Below are 17,890 nucleotides of genomic sequence, written 5' to 3' on the forward strand. Positions count from 1 at the left end.
TTCTTCAGCCTTTCTTTTTCCAAAAATAAGCATTGTATACTGTGGCAAGATGTGAGGCCAAGGGTGTGAACAGGAAGGCTCCATTTTCAAGCTGTGCTAGTGGCCGAGAAATTACCAGGGTAATTACATTTACCTTCATTTCTTAACAACTAGTTGCACGGTGCAATCTGAGCTCTTGTGGAGGCAGCATAAGTACTTTAGAGGACAGTTCATGTGGAAAGAGTTCTCTGCTGAGAAGATAAGACAGTCACAGAGCAGGGAGTATATCCCTTGGCTTGGCCAGTGTCTGAGTCATTCTCTATATTCAGAAAATACAGAAAAGTCTAAAACAGAATTTCACGTGGTTTGTAATCTAACTTTACAGATATAATCTTGTATACAGATACTTTATAAATATATATACAGCATTTCTGTCAGGCTTTTCCTGCTAACATTATATCTTGAAAACTCTTCCACATCATTAAATATGTTTAGAATATAATTTCAATAGCTACATACATTCCATTATTTGGGTGTGTCTTAATTTATTTAACCATTTTTTATTGATTTCGATTTTTCTTTATTGTAAGTATTATCTCATGAATAATGTTTACATCTGTGATTATTCTTTTAGATTGATTTTTTAGATAACATAGTGGGTTTAGGGCTTTTAACTTTTTAAGGCTTTTGGTTCATACTACAAAAGGTTTTGTTTTTCAGGCCGAAAGTGCCAAAATGTGCCCCATCTGTGATGTATGCAAGTAATTTGCAAACTGTACACTCTCCAATATTGTATATTATTTAACACATTTTCTACTATTGAAATAGTTACTGAATTATCTATTGAAGATTAAGAAGAGCTTCTTGCTAAATTTGAACATTTATTACCCCTTTCTGAATTATTTGCCTGAGAAGTTTGAAGAGATTGAATCAGGAGTCCAGAAAGCCATCATTACTTTCTTTGTTTTCTGATGTGACTTTGAATTGCTGCCAAGAGACATTGTCAATGATTCCTGTTCTTCACTCTCACCTCCTCCGAACTCTTGACTTGATGACATTCTGATTTTTCTCTTCTCATTCTGGTTGATAAAGAAGTCGGAATGTATTTGGGGGTATAATATGCCTTGGATCTGCTGATTGGGATCTGGGAAGGGAAAGGTTACTCAGACTTTCTTATCTACAGAGCATTTTGACCCTGACTAAAAATTGACCTCATGAAGAGAGTCTCAACTTCAGTTTTGTGATACCTACAGATGACTTCAGTTATTTTCAGGGGTGTTGTGAGATTTTTTTCAGAGGCAATTACATATAATTTAATTTGAAAATTAATTCAAATAAATCTTTTAAGAGGAGAAGAGAATATGGAATTAATTAAGTAAGATTTCTTAGCTCCCTGAAGATTGGCAAAGACTTCTTTAATGGCAAAGGATGCTTTTCTATGCTGGGTGATTTTACACAGTCAGGCTGAGGACAGTGAAGTAAGTTTGACTGAAATGGGACCACAGCTGTGATTATCTGTTTACTGAGATACTCTAGTAGTTTGGGGAACAGAACTAAATCCGGAAGCTAGAAAAGATGCAGCTTGGTTATACAATGTTGTGTCCAAATAATATGGTAACAAATACAAATATAATAATACTGGGTGGTCTGAGAGGTGGATTTCACCCAGAAATAATGGAAATGTCCTAATAGGTAGGCATAACACAATGTGTGAAAACAGATGACTGCAGTGATCTTACCAAGGTGACTGTAATTTTAGGGAAGTCTTTCATAAGATTTTATGTGTCTAGACATTATGAATGTAGGACTGCAGCTCTAGTTCCTTTCTACATGGAAATAATAAGGTAGTTGAAAAACTTACAGAGATTGGAATCCTAGGCAGGCTAAGGAGGAGAAGGCCAGTTACACAGATCAGGGCATGAGGTTGCCACTTCTTTTAGAAAAGATGAGTTCTGAAAATAAGGTGTATAAATGGCCAACAAACACACGAAAACATGCTCAACATTGCTAATTGTCAGAGAGATGCAAATCAAATGAGACACCATCTCACAACAGTCAGAATGGCTATTATTAAAAGGTCAAAAAATAATTGATGAGGTTATAGAGAAAAGGGGATGCTCATACACTGTTGATGGGAATGCAAATTCGTTTAGCCCCTGTGGAAAGCCACTGGAGATTTCTCAAAAAACTGAAAATAGAACTGCCATTCAACCCAGCAGCCCTATTACTGGGTATATACCCAAAAGAAAATAAATTGTTCTACCAAAAAGACACATGCATTTATATGTTCATTGCCGTACTATCATAATAAAAACATCAGGGAATCAACCTAGGTGCCCATTTATGGTGGATTGAATAAAGAAAATACGGTACGTATACATCATGAAGTACTACACAGCATAAAAAAGAATGAGATCATGTTCTTTGCAGCAACATGGATGTAACTGGAGGCCATTATCCTAAGCAAATTAGTGCAGAAACAGAAAACCAAATACTTCAGGTTCTCACTTACAAGTGGGAGTTAAACACTGGGTACTCATGGACATAAAGATGGCAACAGTAGATACTGGGGACCACTAAAGCAGGAAGGGAAAGAGGGGAGCAAGGGTTGAAAAACCGTTGAGTAGTATGTTCACTACCTGGGTGATGTGAACAATCATACCTTAAACCTCAGCATCCCACGTAACAAACCGGCACATGTACTTCCTGAATCTAAAATAAAAGCTGAAATTACATATATATTAAAAAAGGAAAAGATGAGTTCTATAACAGAGTTCATGGCCAGAGCTGCTTTAAAACCCAGATAACAAAGTTGGGTAATGGAATGATGGGTAAAAGCTCTTATAGATAATGGGTAAGAGCTCTAGATAATCTCCCAGTTCAGAACTGACTCGGCCCTAGGACAAGCTGGCAATTGAGGAATCAAAAGGGCCCTGCTGTGGGGTGAAGCAGTTATACTTGAATTGGGACAAGGCAGGCCTGACACTAGACCAGGAAGACAGCATAGATAATGCAATTGATGGTTTTGGCCATGTTTAGTATCAGCACAGCATCCTATCTTTTGAATGTATAGACTAAATTATGACAATTTTTCATTCATCCCTTTACTTTCCCTTTTCTCATCTATTTTTCAGAAGCCAATCATCAACCTCCTATTGAGGAAGATGAAATAAGAGGCCTGAGAAGGAAAGTGCATCAAACTCCCCTTACTAACATCATACCTGTCAGGAAGGAGGCAGATGAGGGCTGTGGGGAGAGCCCATCCATCTTTTTTCCACTTGGGTGTTCTTAAAGAAGTGATTTATGAGGCCAGAGCAGTCTTCCATCACAGCACACTTAGCATTTGTTACGTTCATAACAAGTTAGAAAAGTTTTGTGCAAGTAGAGCTTGGGGAAAACAACTCTGAGTTTAAGAAACTCAGTTTAAGAAACATGGAAACATACTTTTCACTCTACCCTGGTCAAAACGTGTCTACTCTTTAAAGCACCAGTAATATCATGCAGTGAACAGATCACAGACTTTGGGGACCAAACAGACCTGGGCTTGAATTCTAGTTCCACTGCTTGTTAGCTGAAACTGATCCTGTTTCCCCATTCATATCACACCTACCTTACCTGCTTCTGGGATTGTTTTGCATTAGTTGGTATAATTCTGTTGGATATTCTTTGTAGAGAGAAAGAAAGTATTACACAAATAAAAATAGTTACTGAGTGAAAAGAACCATCGAAATAATGAATCATCAGTTCCTAAGTTAATCTTCCACCTCCAACTCTAACACTGGCCAGAATCTGGAGACAAACTGGGAAATGCTTTAGGGTTCCAAATCACCAGAACTAAGTCAAAGGCAACTAAAAGGGCCATTCATGCAGTCATATGCCAGGAAGGGAAGAGTTAGTAGGAGGAGGCTTGCATCCAATCTTTCTCTTTATTGGTGCAATGCTCCAGAAAAGAAAGAAGACAAGAGACCCAGTCAAATCTTCTGGTAAATATGCTAATTATGGACTTCTTGGAAAATAAGCTTAGTCCTTGTTAATAGAAAGCTTTTAGCAGGATTCTAGAATTCTTATCGTAAACCTGGATCCACATATTTATGGATCTTGGCTCTCTGGAAAGTGGTAGGTAAGCTTGTCACTACCTAAGCATAGGTGACTTGTTCTATAAGTTACATAAATTGTGCACATTGCTTAGAGACTCATAGGTAAATCTGAGCCTGGAGCATTAGCCTGATGTGGCAAGAAAAGACTTTGAGGGCAGCATTGGAGGTACCAGGCCTCTCCTTGCTTTGCCTGTGCCTCATGATTATGTACATTTTTGGAGTTAGTAAAGCTTGATTAATACTGAGTAAGACCTCTGATTCATGTTAGTCTGATTTTACCAGCTGGATCCTCTGTGTTATCTCATATACGTTCCTTAAAAATGTGTTGAAGCTCACAAAACAGCAATTATTTGCTCATTATTCCTTGGAGAGAGCACATGTTTTCATGGGCACTAATACAGCTATATCCTGGCATGACCTAATGACACAGCGGGAACACCTGCCTCCCTACAATCCAGTGATATAGAGGAAGAGCTGAGGGAAGCAGTCAAGTCCAATTCTTTTCTCAGCCCTTTCTCCACACTTGACTCCTTCTCCACTACCCTCCCAGTACCATATCAACCACGTCTTGCTCACCAGATGCTCTGTCTCAGTTTATTATTACTTCATGAGGCTTCATTAGCATTCATTGAGACTAATAAAACACTTGACACATCCACAGTCTGTTTTCTAATCTTCACCATTCACATGCATGTAAGCATCAGTGTGAAGTTTCATGCATTGGTAGAACGGTTATCTTAGAGTTTTTCATCCACAAACATTTAACTTCCTGCTGTACCCTGACTGGGGAGAAATGCATTCCTAAAACCTTTGACAAATGGGCCTGTTATTTTTTGTACTGTTCTGCTTCTACACATTTATTCTCTTATAGGTGTCCTTTGTATTAAAAAATTGGTTTGAGAGCAAAGGAAAAAATGTTGCTACATGTGAAGAATGCCATCTTCTTCTATTTTTAGAAGTATGTATTGAAAGCTTTGGAAGAGGAAGAGTCTTATGAAGGATAACTGTATGTCCCTTTCATTAGTCTGATTGTGCCTCTTGGAAAGACAGTAGTAAGCAATGTGGTGAGATGGTAAAAACTGAAGTGAGACAATTGTTAGGTGAGGAGACCCTCTCTTTTATACATAGGAACTATATGAGCTTGAGTCATCTTTTCTCCTCCCTGAGCCTCATTTGCCTTATATATAAAATTGAAATAAATGTATATATCAAAAGGTGATTGAGAAGATCAAATGTGTTGGTGAATGTGAAAACGTTTTGTAAACTATAAAGCACTACAAATAAATATTTGATATTTCAAATAAAAAGGGCTTGATTATTTTCTGGGGTTTTGTGAGTTGACCATCTTATCCCTGCCCCCACCCGATCAGCAACTCCACAAAACATTTAATGTGGGAAGTTAGGCTCTATCAGCCTCTTGGCAGACCATCTGCTAAGTGAATCTTGAAATCTGTTCAAAACAGAGCAGAAATTCAAGGGACCAAAGTGCATATCCACAGGCATGCATACAGATAGATATGCACACAATCATACACATATATGCACATATACACAGACATCTCTTCCCCCAAATCCCAGAGCTATGCTTTTTTTCAACCACGTAGTAAAAAAAAAAACCTGGTTGTTTCTCCCACAGCTTTTTGTAACACCACCTGGGAAAGCAGTTTTGGTACCTTACAAGCTGGTGTCTACATGTTGACTTAGGAGTTAATGATGACTGGCAAGTCCAAAGAGAGAGGAGAACAAGGACACCCCCACAGAAGGGGTCATCTGGGAGTAGAAATCAGGGATAGGACTACAGATGGCAAGGCTCTGCTGTCATCTTTGTGCAGACTTTCTGATCCCTTAGCTCTGATCCCACCTCTGTAACTTTATGCTATTGTCTTATGAGGGTGGTTGAGAAGAGTGAGGTCCTATCACTGAGTTTTTGTGATGTTCTATTTATTCCAATAGAGGCAGGAGTCAGAGAAGCAGAAGAGACTCAGCCAGCTCTCTGGTGGTCCAGGAAACTGGAATCAAGGTATTATGTGTATAAGGCACTGACTGGGATACTTATTAGTTTAGATCTGTATAGTTTAAACTAAGTATGTGTATCTAGAAGTAGTTTCAAAATTCTTTGACTTTTCAACAGGCAAATATTGGATCTTGTCTAAGATAGGACCTGGGAACACTAGATGTTGAATTATGGCTGCTCTTCAGCTCAGTTTCCAGACATTTGGTACAATGGCATCAGACAGACTTTGATTCAAACCCACAAACTATTTTTCACAGCCAACGTGGTTAAGACCTCAGCAGTTTCTTCACCTATAAAATGTTGATAATAGTAACCATTTGGGATCTTGTAGAATAAAGGGAGAACATTTTTAACAGTTGCCAGAGATGAAGTAAGTACTCACTAAATGTCAATTCTTCTCCATGTCTTCCTTCCCACTTCAGGCTTCCCTTGGTGAATTTTCCCTGGACAACTCCCTCCATCCACAACTACTATTTAGGTTTAGAGTGTTTCAAAGTCACTTGGATATGTATGCAATTGTCTTCAAGCGAATAGAGATAATAATAGTACCTAACGGTACCTATCTCATGGGTTCATTATAAAGGATGAATGATATAATGCAAGCAAAACAGCACAGAACTTGGCAAGTAGCAAGTGGGTACGGGCTAGCTAAAATGTGTTACCTGTCTAATGAGTGGAGAAGACAGGGAAAAAAGGTCCTTGAGGCCCAAGTCTATTCCATTCTTCATTGTTCCCATAGTGACACACCACAACTCAGAAATCCTGAGTTTCAAAAAGTCTTCAAAATATTGTCCCTATTCCCAGTGACCTGATGCTACAGTTCAAGTCAACTAGAACCTTGTCTCTGTTTCACCTGCATTATTAGGTCTCTCTCATTTAGATTGGTTAAGACTGTTCCCCAGAAGTAGGCTGCAATGTTTCCGGAAATTCTGCACAGGGCTTATTCTGTTTTGCTGGGCTTGGGGAGTAAGGGGGAAGATGAGGCTGATGGTGAAACAGGAAAGGGGTGGGCTAAAGGTTAGGTGGTGGAATCTGGAAATCCTCCATTTTACAAAGGAAGAAACATGTCCTAATTTTATCCTTTTCTTGCTCTAGCTTCAGATCACGATGCAAAGCCAAACACACCTCCCCCAACACACCTACAGCAATCTAAGGACAACACCCGGTTCCAAATTACAGCTCTATGTGCCAGTTTTTCATACTGTTTTCTTTACATACTGGTAAAATTGAGACTCAGTTTTTTTTTTTTTAAATTGCAAGAGAACAGAAAAAAACAATCACATTGATAAAGAGGTTAAAAAAAATCCCTACTCAGAAATGCATATTTGTGGCATAAGAAACATGCGGCTATTTTCAGGTATGTGTAGTACTGCTCCATTAAACTGTAGATTTTTTTTAATGCTTCTCTTTCTGATAATTCCCTGAATCACAATGTGTAGAGAATGGAAGCATGTTATATAAATAGTGAAATAAATTTATATCTGTTTTTCTTTTTGCACAACAGGAAGAAAAATTACCATTTTAAAATGTAGAAAATTGAATGTAGCTCCTTCTGCAGGCTAAGGAGGATTTTATTTTACATCAAAGGTGGTGGAGAATTAGGAATCTATCTTGATGCTCTCTTTGAGGGTAAAAATTGAGCTCCCTTTCTCCCAGGGCACCATCTCAAAAGAGAGGATGGTAGATAGGAAACAGCAGGGTTCTTCTGCGTAATAAACCTGATACATTGAAGGACATTCTGAATTTCTAAGGACTGCCTAGGAAGTAATTGGGCATGTGAGAGGCAAGGAAGCTAGAAGAAGAGAGACAGGTGAGAGGATGCTACAGAGAACTAACTAGAGGCCCCTAAACTGGCAGGGAGCCAGTGCCTAACCAGGGAACACAGCCAACAAGAGACTGTGAGAGGGAAGAAGGCATTTCAGAGCAAAAACATCTTACTTTTCAACATTAAGAGGGTTTCTTAAGTTATTATGGTCTCCATCTTGTTGCTTCGAACCCCAAGTAATGTTTGGTTACACAGACACTATGTTTATGGTGCTTTGTGTGAAGAACAAGAGTGGATTCCCAAAGGCCTAACGATGTGCAGGAAGAACAGAGCAGTTACAGGGGTAAGTGGTAAAGTGGAGACTGAGGACTCAGTAGAAGCTGGAAACTTGATCATAAAATGAGATTACCATGGGACAGGTTAAACTCTATGGCAACCCTCAGAAACATTGCAAGGGACACTGAGGAGAGGAGCAGTGTGGGTGCTGAACTTTGCAAGGAAAGAATAGAGGCTCTGGTAGTTCTGTTTGAAAATTTATGGACACATAATTCCCAGAAGGTCCGCCAGAGGCAGCTGCTCTGTGTGTATGTGTGTGTGTGTGTGTGTGTGTGTGTGTGTGTAGGGTAGAATACTTGGGTAAGGCAATTAACAAATGCTGACACCTTTTCCACGCTTACCACTTCACACTTGAGAGAGCTATTTTGTGTAAGCCACAAGTCTGAAAGAGAGTCTCAAAGCCTTGATATGTGCTTCTTGACTGTTGTAGGGGGAGAAAGGTGTGATACCTTCCCTCATCCATCACGGCCAACACTCCTATAACAAAAGGCATGTTAACAAGAGAAAAGCATAACACATTTATTTACTCTAAGTTTTATATGACATGGGACCCTTCAGCAATGAACACCCAGAGACCCAGGGAAGACTGTCTATCTTTAGGTTCAGGTTTGGTGAAGAATGGGGAGCCATGGAAACATGTGATTGGACAAAGGGACATGATCTAATGGTAATAGACTGAAGAGGGAAACACAGCAAGGCCTGACTCTTCAGATTCTTCTTAGCCTTTCTCTGGAGCATTTTCCCCCTCCCCCAACCCCACCCCACCATAAGGCAGGATCTCTCTGGAATAAGGTTCTTCGAGGCAGAAGGGAGAGAGTGACCCTTCTAGGTTTTATGTATGGGTTGCTTTGGGGAAGAGGTATTCTAACTTCTATTATCCGTCTTGTGGAAGAGGAATTCTGGTTTCTATGGCTCATTTTGGAGAAGAAAGAGGGGTGGGAGACAGGATGGCAGGAGAAGGTCAGACAGACTTTCTCAGTATGTCAAGGTGCCATATTTTTGTATATCATGTTCTGAGCCCCAACACAGTAAGCTATCCCATATTGCTACATTAGATGCAATCTAAATGAGCAACACAGATATGTCAGGTCAGGGGTAAAATAATGTTGTAGATAAACTTATAATCCTTTTATAATAGAGGGTCAATTACATTCTTCTTTTCATTCTATAACTGTGCTATAGATTCCTTTGCAGGGCTGCTGTGTGGACTCATGCTTTTTTGTGTACTGCAAGACGACACCCGGTCAAAGCCAGGAATGAGGAGCTGACTTCAGCCTTCAGTCAGCTCAGATGTTGTGTGTCTGTCAGCTAATGGGGGACCAAAATATTGAAGGTAAAAATGCATGAGCTTATTGTCATTTTTCTTTTTAGTTTACTTCTTTTTTGTCTTTTTGCAAATCTTCAGTGCTCTTTGAACAACGTGTCTTCGGGATATTCTTGTTGACTGGTCAAATCTTTAAACTCAATTATTCTGTCATCACTAAGGTGATATTTTTCAATCTCAAATTCTAAAAAAAAGATACTATGAAACACTAGACAATGTATCCAATTGGCAAGTTCTTGTGTTTTTCTTAAGGGAAATAAAGCTATTATTCTATGGGAGGCTTGGAAATGAAAATTTTCTAATAAGAACTCTTATCATATCTGTTGTTTGTACTACTTATCACAGGCAGATTTACTTTGGAATTATATATATTGCAACTTGTTCTTCCCAGCTAGGTGAGAAGGAGCCATGCTTTATTTACACTCTAAGTTGGGAGGACAAAGAGATTTCACCTTGATACAATTGGTAGTGGCTGCCTAGAGCAGTATGTTGAGAAAAAAGGTGGGGTTGTGTTTGAGTTGGCTTAGTAATGGACACTGCCACAATCAATTAATGATGCCTGCTGTGGGAATGAAAGAGTGTAGGATGCATGTATTATCTGGTCCTGTTGTAGGTACTTTTTATAGGTTCGACAGAATAGGTAGTCAATAGAACTTTATTTTATTTCATAAATAAAATCCGTAACTATCAAAAGAATCTTGGAATTATCACACTACCCCATCTTCTCTCTGTACAGGACAAGGAAAAGTATATACCTATGACCATATTACCATTCAAACAATGACATTCTTGATAGTCATAGGGGGCTGTACTAATAATTATACTGGGAAAGTAAATGCACACTGGGGTTGCTGCTGGTAAAGAAGACTTGCCTCAGGGTTAACCCCTCTAAAAAGCCTTCTTTCAGTCTACCTTTCAGGTTAGGTCTGTGCTTCCAATAATATCCTATTCATAGTTTGATCATGATGCTTATCATACTCTATTGTATTTATCTCTTTTTTCATCTGCATCTCTCATTGAATTCTCCATGTTTTGAGAGAGGATCAAAGTAAAAATCAGATGTGAATCTACTGCACATAGCAACACATACATAATATACTATAGACTAAATGTTTATGTACCACCAAAATTTATTTGTTGAAACCCTAACCCCTAATGTGATGATATTTGGTGGTGGGGCCTTTGAGAGATGATGAGGTCATGAGGGAAGGGCCCTTACGAATGAAATTAGTGCCCTTATAGGAGAGACCCCAGAGATCTTCCTCATCTCTTCTACCATGTAAGGACATAGCAAGAAGACAGCCATCTATGAACTAGGAAATGGGTTCTCTCGCCAGACACCAAATCTGCTGATGCTTTGATTTATGGCATTCCAGTCTCCATAACTATGAGAAATAAATTTCTGCTGTTTATAAGCCACCCAGTCTATGGTAATTTGTTATAGCAGCCTGAACAGACTAAGACACAATAGGTGCTCAATTAAGGTTAAATGAATAAAATTCTTGTTATTCAAAGTAAAGTCGCAAGGCCTTTTCCTCTACCTATTTCACTCCCAACTTTCTTTCTTTAATATAAAAGAGTCTAAATGCAGAAAGGGGGAGAATAGAGTTACTAACAAAGTGTTCTTCAGTCTGCTACCACAACATAACTTTTTTATTTCCAGAGGAATTTTCGGATACTGAAGCACTCTGCATTCATTGTCTTGCTTTACTTCTTCACTGTCCTGTGAGAGCATGGCTTCAGTACTCTTGTTTGCATTCAACAAATATGAAACCTGAAGACTATTTGGTTATACTCAAGCTCTACCTGTATACCTAAGGTGATACAACTACTTAGCAGTGGCAAACAGTACTAGGATTCAGGTCTTTTGGTTCCAAATGCAGTATGCAACTTGCTGCTCTCACTTAGAAAACTTAGTAAATACCATACGAAAATACTATTTACACCTCCTTTGGTTCATCAACGTTGGCAGACTCAGTAGGAAATGAACTTAGGAAGAAAAATTCTGTGAAAATGGTGACGTTCATAAGATGTCAAAGAAGACAGGTCTCCATTTGTAACCTGCCTGGTTACATCAATTAGAAAAAGTCATAATGAAGCTTCTAGAATCAAACAATAATAGGAGACAGGGTCAACAGGCAAAACTGAGATGCTAGAAGTACATGCAAAGAACAAAGTCAACTCTTCTTGCTCAGAGCAGCATAGGAAACAGGTAAAGATAATTTTGGAAGACTGACTGCCTTGTGAAGTTCAGAAAGTTCAGGTCCAGAAGAAAAGTGACCATAGGGAACATTGTATCAGACTTCAGAAAGACTGACAACAAAAATAGTTCACTGTCTCAGATACAGCTCTCATCCTGCTGCTTCTTGGTGGGAACCAATGCCCAGCAGAGAGCAGCTTGAGGTCTTTTAAGTGATGATGACTGCTAGCAACTGGCTGAGTGAAGAACATGGCTAAGGGAGACAGCTGAAGTTCCTGGCAGAACATTTTCTCTGACACCCTGTTTTCGAGGAACAGGGAGGGATACAGAATCAAAGACTCAGAAGAAAATATCAGAGTTGGGAGGATCCACAGCGTATCAAGAGTTAGAGTCATATATATTGATGATGGCGTCGTACCTTAACCTGTTTCACAACTGAGTGGTCAAATTTAGAACCATCTCATGATCACATTATAAATCCTCCTTTTGTATTTTTAAGGTTGCTCTGATGGGGCATTGGCTTTGCTAATCCTTTAATAACCCCAGTGCTTCATCCATTCACTTATTCATTTCTCTCCACTCATTCTCCTTCCCCAAGGAGTTCCAATCCAGTTATCAGACTCTATTGCAAGCTTCTACTCACTGGGTTTGGTGTACAGTGACTAGATGCTGTTGGTGCTTTTCTTTAATCCCATTTCAGTGGTGGTTACATCGTCCATATCTTCTTTACTAATGGAAGGTGATTATGAAGTTGAGATATCATTTGACAGCTCATAGTTGATAATGTTTTATTTTTGTTTTTTCTCATTTTCTGCTCTGGAGCCACCAATGAAATATTAATGGGCCCTGTGGGAGGTTTTCCTTTATTTAACAGCTAAATGTGTACAACAATATAAGGTATTATAAAAACATACTCAGAGAAGGAGGATTAAAATGAATAAGGGGGAACTGGGATCTCAGGACAAGGAGTGAGAAAACTCATGAAGCATCCTTTGTAAGTTTGAGACAGGATAAGAATGGAAGTTATAAAATCTCAAACGATATGGAAAATCTTAATATGAATTTGTTCACCAAAATCTTCTAAGAAGTTGGAAGAGCCAAGTCCAGGGTCATTAAAAAAAAGGCATGATTTCATGTAGCAGGCAGTAAACATATGGGATTTGTAACAAGAGGTAGTAGAGCTGAAATACTGTTTCTCTGCAAGGAAATAGATGCATTCATTGGCAAAATCTTCATTCAAAGTTAATAGGGGAACCAAAGGGTATTTGAGCTAAATCACTAATTTCAGATGCTGACATAATTGAAGACTATGACAACCTTCAAAACACATTTCTTGGAGGTCATTCTGAGAAACTAAAATCTAGGTTGATAAATTGTGTTTCTGAACTTAACAGTTTATTATTGGTGTTATCAATGATGTTACTATTTCGTAAAAATGTTTCATAGGCTCATCCTAAGAGAGATCAAAAAATCGAGGCAGTTTATTTCAATAAAGATCCTCAGATGTTATAATTCTTTAACTCTTTCATGGTCAAAATGACTTTTTTTTCCTCTACACTTGCAGAACACCTGGGTTTTCAAGGTAGTCTTGGGTCAGGGTTTCTTGAACTCACAACTTTGTAGACATTGGTCATTGATTTCTGTCATTAAATTTTGCTGTGAAGATTCTGAAGTCAGCCTCTATTTTTCATTCTGATGACTTGCTTTTTTCTCTACTAAATACCTGAAGAATTTTTTTTTAGCCTCAGAGTTCAATAATGTGTTATTTTAACAATTCTTTCACAATTATTAATTTCTCCTGGAACATTTTGTGTCTTTTCAGTATGTAATTTTCTTTATTTCAAGGAGAATCTCTTCTACTATAACTTTTAATACGCTTTCTGTCCTATTTATTGCATTTTCTATTTCTGGAACAATAATATGCCTTATGTTGGGCCATTTTTTTTCTTTTGCTCTTTGCATCTGTTAATCTTTTTTTCTTATTCTTCTGGGCTGTTTATCTTTTTTCACTCTGTGTTCACTGTGATTAAGTCTTCCTTATATATTTGTAATTGTTTTCAGCTGTGTCTATTATACTCCTTGTTTCATGATGGGTTGTTTTTGTCCTTAGCTTGTTTCCTTATCTTTGCAATCTCAATTTTCCTTTCATCCAATTAAAAAAAAATCTTTTGTTTGTTGTCTTATTTTACTGATTTCATTTTCTATAGAAACCTGTAGAAAGACTATTGCATGAAGTACTGTTGGAGAATTTTTTCCAAGTTAGTTTTTTTTTTTTTTAAACAATTTTTGGCATTTCCCTCTATCTTCTGTCTGGTTTTCTCATTTGGCTGTAGTATATTCTCTTAATACCATGCTCTTACTCTTCATCTTCCGTGCAACTCTACCCAGAGTTTCCATTTGTTCTAATAATGTGAACTGATTCTCCTTGACTCTTTTCTTACTCTATCAGTGACTTCTTTGTCTACCTTTTCTGAGCTGCTTCGAGGTGTGCACATTGAGTTCTACTTATTAAAAAAAATAGCAGTGGGAGAGATTTTGGAGAGTTCTGCTCGGGCAATATGTGGCCTTAGAAGGATCCGGAACTTCTCTTTCTTTTAAGACTTTGTCAAATGTTTTGTCAAAACAAGACATTTGACAAACTTGGCATTTAGCAACAAATCAGGACTCATTGCCCTTGGCTGGAGCTGTTTTCTATTCTTGTGGAGGGGAGACAGGGCAGGGATATCATCTTACTTTAAATACATCCTCCAGGTCAGTGTGGCTCTTACTTACATCTTCCTGGTTGTTTCACATTGCCGTTTCTACTCACCTGTCTTTCCCTCATAGCCATTTCTATTCCTACCAGAAGAAGAAGAAAAATAAAACAGTATCAGAAGACTTCATTTCTCATTCATAGTTCTGAGGGGAGAAGTGAGTCTTCCTCTGTTCTAAGTGTACCCCCTTCCACACCCTAAAAGCATGTTTTTGGGTTTCTTTTTTCATGCTCTGTTAAATCCCTATTATTATTGGGGATGGTTATATCTGGGTGGTTCTGACCACTTTGACTTCCTTCTTCTTGCTTCTCTCAGCCTGGGGATGTCCAAGTGGGGAGCACGAAGTGCTAGGAATTCCTTCCATTCCTCAGAGTTGCTGTGGTGATAGGTACACATGTTGAGAGCATTTCCATGCCTTCCCCAACATTGCTGATTGTGCTTACCTGGGGGCTGTTAGTGATACTACTCATGTTTGCTGATTTCTTTCTTTCATTCAGCACTTATTCTGCTAAGCTGCACCAGAATTGTCTTCTCTATTCCTTGGCTCAGCTGCCATTTTTATAAGTTTATATAATAAATCTTGGTTGTAGGTAGTTCTTTTAACTTTTTAATAAGGTGTTCTTACTGTTGTAATTATGGTTATGTCTTGGGAAGAGGAAAACCTGTGAGCTGCCTTTTTACCTGCCAGAACACTTCTCTTGTTACAAATCATTGTTTTTATTCATTTTAGAGGTGCTTCTACACAGGTGTTTGTAGCAACAGTGACAGTTTAATGATATGTTATAAAAATTGGATTGACGGAAGGTGAGGTTGTTTAACACTAGTGTTCTTGATATAGTCCTCTGGGGTTCTGCCCAGATGCTAGGAAATGTTCTGACTGAAAGTTCATCCAGGAAAAGCTTTTCTGCCTTTGGGGAATATCCACATGGAACAGTAAAAATGGCTTAAAATCAAAAGAGTATAGTCGAAAAACCATAAGGCTTTTTTCCCCCTAAACAGGCTCAGCCTCAACTCCACACACATATGTGATTTTGGCCAAGTTCTTAAACCTCTTTAGGATTCAGATTCCTTATCTGTAAAAGGGAATGGTATCCCTTATTACATAGACTTACGGGAGGATTAAATAAGATGACATGTGCATTCAAAGCATCCCGTTTAGCATCTAACTCTACTTGGGTGTTGGGAAATGGTAGTTTCTTCTTTGTTTCTCCCCAGCTGCCTACCCTACCCCGATCGTCCTTTGTGATCTGCAGATATGGCCACCCAATCTGAGCTAATATGGTAGACACCACTTTGCTCAATGAGGAAATGAGTCTGGGAACCTGATAGACATCTTACACTTCATGGATGCTTTTCCCACCTTATAACATGATCTCCTTTAACATAAAGATTATGAAGTGAGATCAGATGGTTGGCAGGTGGTAAAATATTTGTTTTCTGACACATCCCTATAAAAAGATTATGCTTTCCATTAAAATTGAATTTGTGTGAAATCCAGGAAGTCATCAAAAGTGATTATATACTAAACTAATTGTTCTCCCAGCAAGGGCTCTTGACAAGGCCCAGTAATAATGAATACTTATTAATAAAATGAAGGTACATAAGGCTGAGACATTTCATTTTAGATGATTGCAGTAGGCATAATTTTTTTGTTTGCCCCCAGCCACGCATGAGGAAAAGGAAGAGTCACGCAGAGAACTGGACTGACGGAGGGACTGTGGGGGACGACAGGGGTGTGTCTGAATTAGAACCCAATATTCAACTTGAATGCCAGCTTGAAAAGTGCCCCCCAGTATGTTATGGCCATGGTTACCTCCACTGAGTGAGAGAGATAGCTTGAAAAGCACAAAGAGGGATAGATGAGGTGGCAGGGCATACAGCTTGTGGCTGCAGAGACAATTAGAGACAAGTTACAGCAGAAATGTGACTGCCACTCCCTTTGTGGGATTATGAATTTGAGCCAATGTGTAGAAAATGTTCTCACTCTGTGTAGCCATTATTGCCTTTCCTGCAGGAGCAATCTGGAAATCTTGGGAAGAACCCATTGTTCACAGGTAATAACAAGCCACAGCAAATTGACACTTTCATTAATACAATGTGTAATGAAAGGTGGACCATACCTAATTAGACTTCTGATTAGCCAGTGGATCACCAGATAAACCCATTTGCTTTCAAAACTTGATTCTATACAAATTATATGTTTTCTACTAAATAAACTAGGTAATGAAGGAACATATGTCAAAGTAATAAGAGCCATCTATGACCAACTCACAGACAACATTATACTGAATGGGCAAAAGCTGGACGCACTCCCCTTGAAAACCAGCACAAGACAAGGATGCTCTCTCTCATGACTCCTATTCAATATAATTGGAAGTCCTAGCCAGAGCCATCAGGCAAGAGAAAGAAATAAAGGGAATCCAAATAGGAAGAGAAGAAGTCAAACTATCTCTGTTTGTAGACAACATGATTCTGTATCTAGAAAACCCTTTGCTTTCTAAAATAAAAATAAAACAGTATTAGAAGATTTCATTCCTCTTTTATAGTTCTGAGGAGAAAAGTGAGTCTTCCTCTGTTCTAAGTGTACCTTCTTCCACACCCTAAAAGCACTTTGGGTTTTGTTTTTTTTTTTTTTTTTTTTTTTGTCGTGCTCTGTTAAATCCCTGTTATTGTTGGGGATGGTTAGATCTGGCTGGCTGGTTCTGAGAAGTCAGCCTTAGCCCAAAAGATCCTTCAGCTGATAAACAACTTCAAGTTTCAGGATACAAAATCAGTGTACAAAAATCGATAGCATTCCTGTACACAAACAACAGCCAAGCAAAGAGCCAAATCAGAAATGCAATCCCATTCACAATTGCCACAAAAATAATAACATACCTAGGAATACAGCTAACCATGGAGGTGAAAGATTTCTATGATGAGAATTATAAAACACTGCTCAAATACATCAGAAAAGATACAAACAAATGGAAAAACATGACATGCTCATGGACAGGAAGAATCAATGTTATTAAAATGGCCATACTGACCAAAGCAATTTACAGATTCATTGCTATTCCTATCAAACTACCAAAGACATTCTTCACAGAACCAGAAAAAACTATTTTAAAATTCATATGGAACAAAAAAGAGCCCAAATACCCAAGGCAATCCTAAGCAAAAAGAAAAAAGCTGGAGGCATCATGTTACCCAACTTCAAACTATACTACAGGGCTACAGTAACCAAAACAGCATGGTACTGGTACAAAAACAGGTACCTAGATCAATGGAACAGAATAAAGAGCCAAAAAATAAGGTCACACACTTACGCTATCTGATCTTCAACAAAGCTGACAAAAACAAGTGACAAAGACTTCCCTATTGAATAAATGGTGCTGGAATAACGGGCTAGCCATATGCAGAAGATTGAAGGTGGACCCTTT

Source organism: Chlorocebus sabaeus, chromosome 15 (genome assembly GCF_047675955.1).
Source record: "Chlorocebus sabaeus isolate Y175 chromosome 15, mChlSab1.0.hap1, whole genome shotgun sequence".
Taxonomy (NCBI): Eukaryota; Metazoa; Chordata; class Mammalia; order Primates; family Cercopithecidae; genus Chlorocebus; species Chlorocebus sabaeus.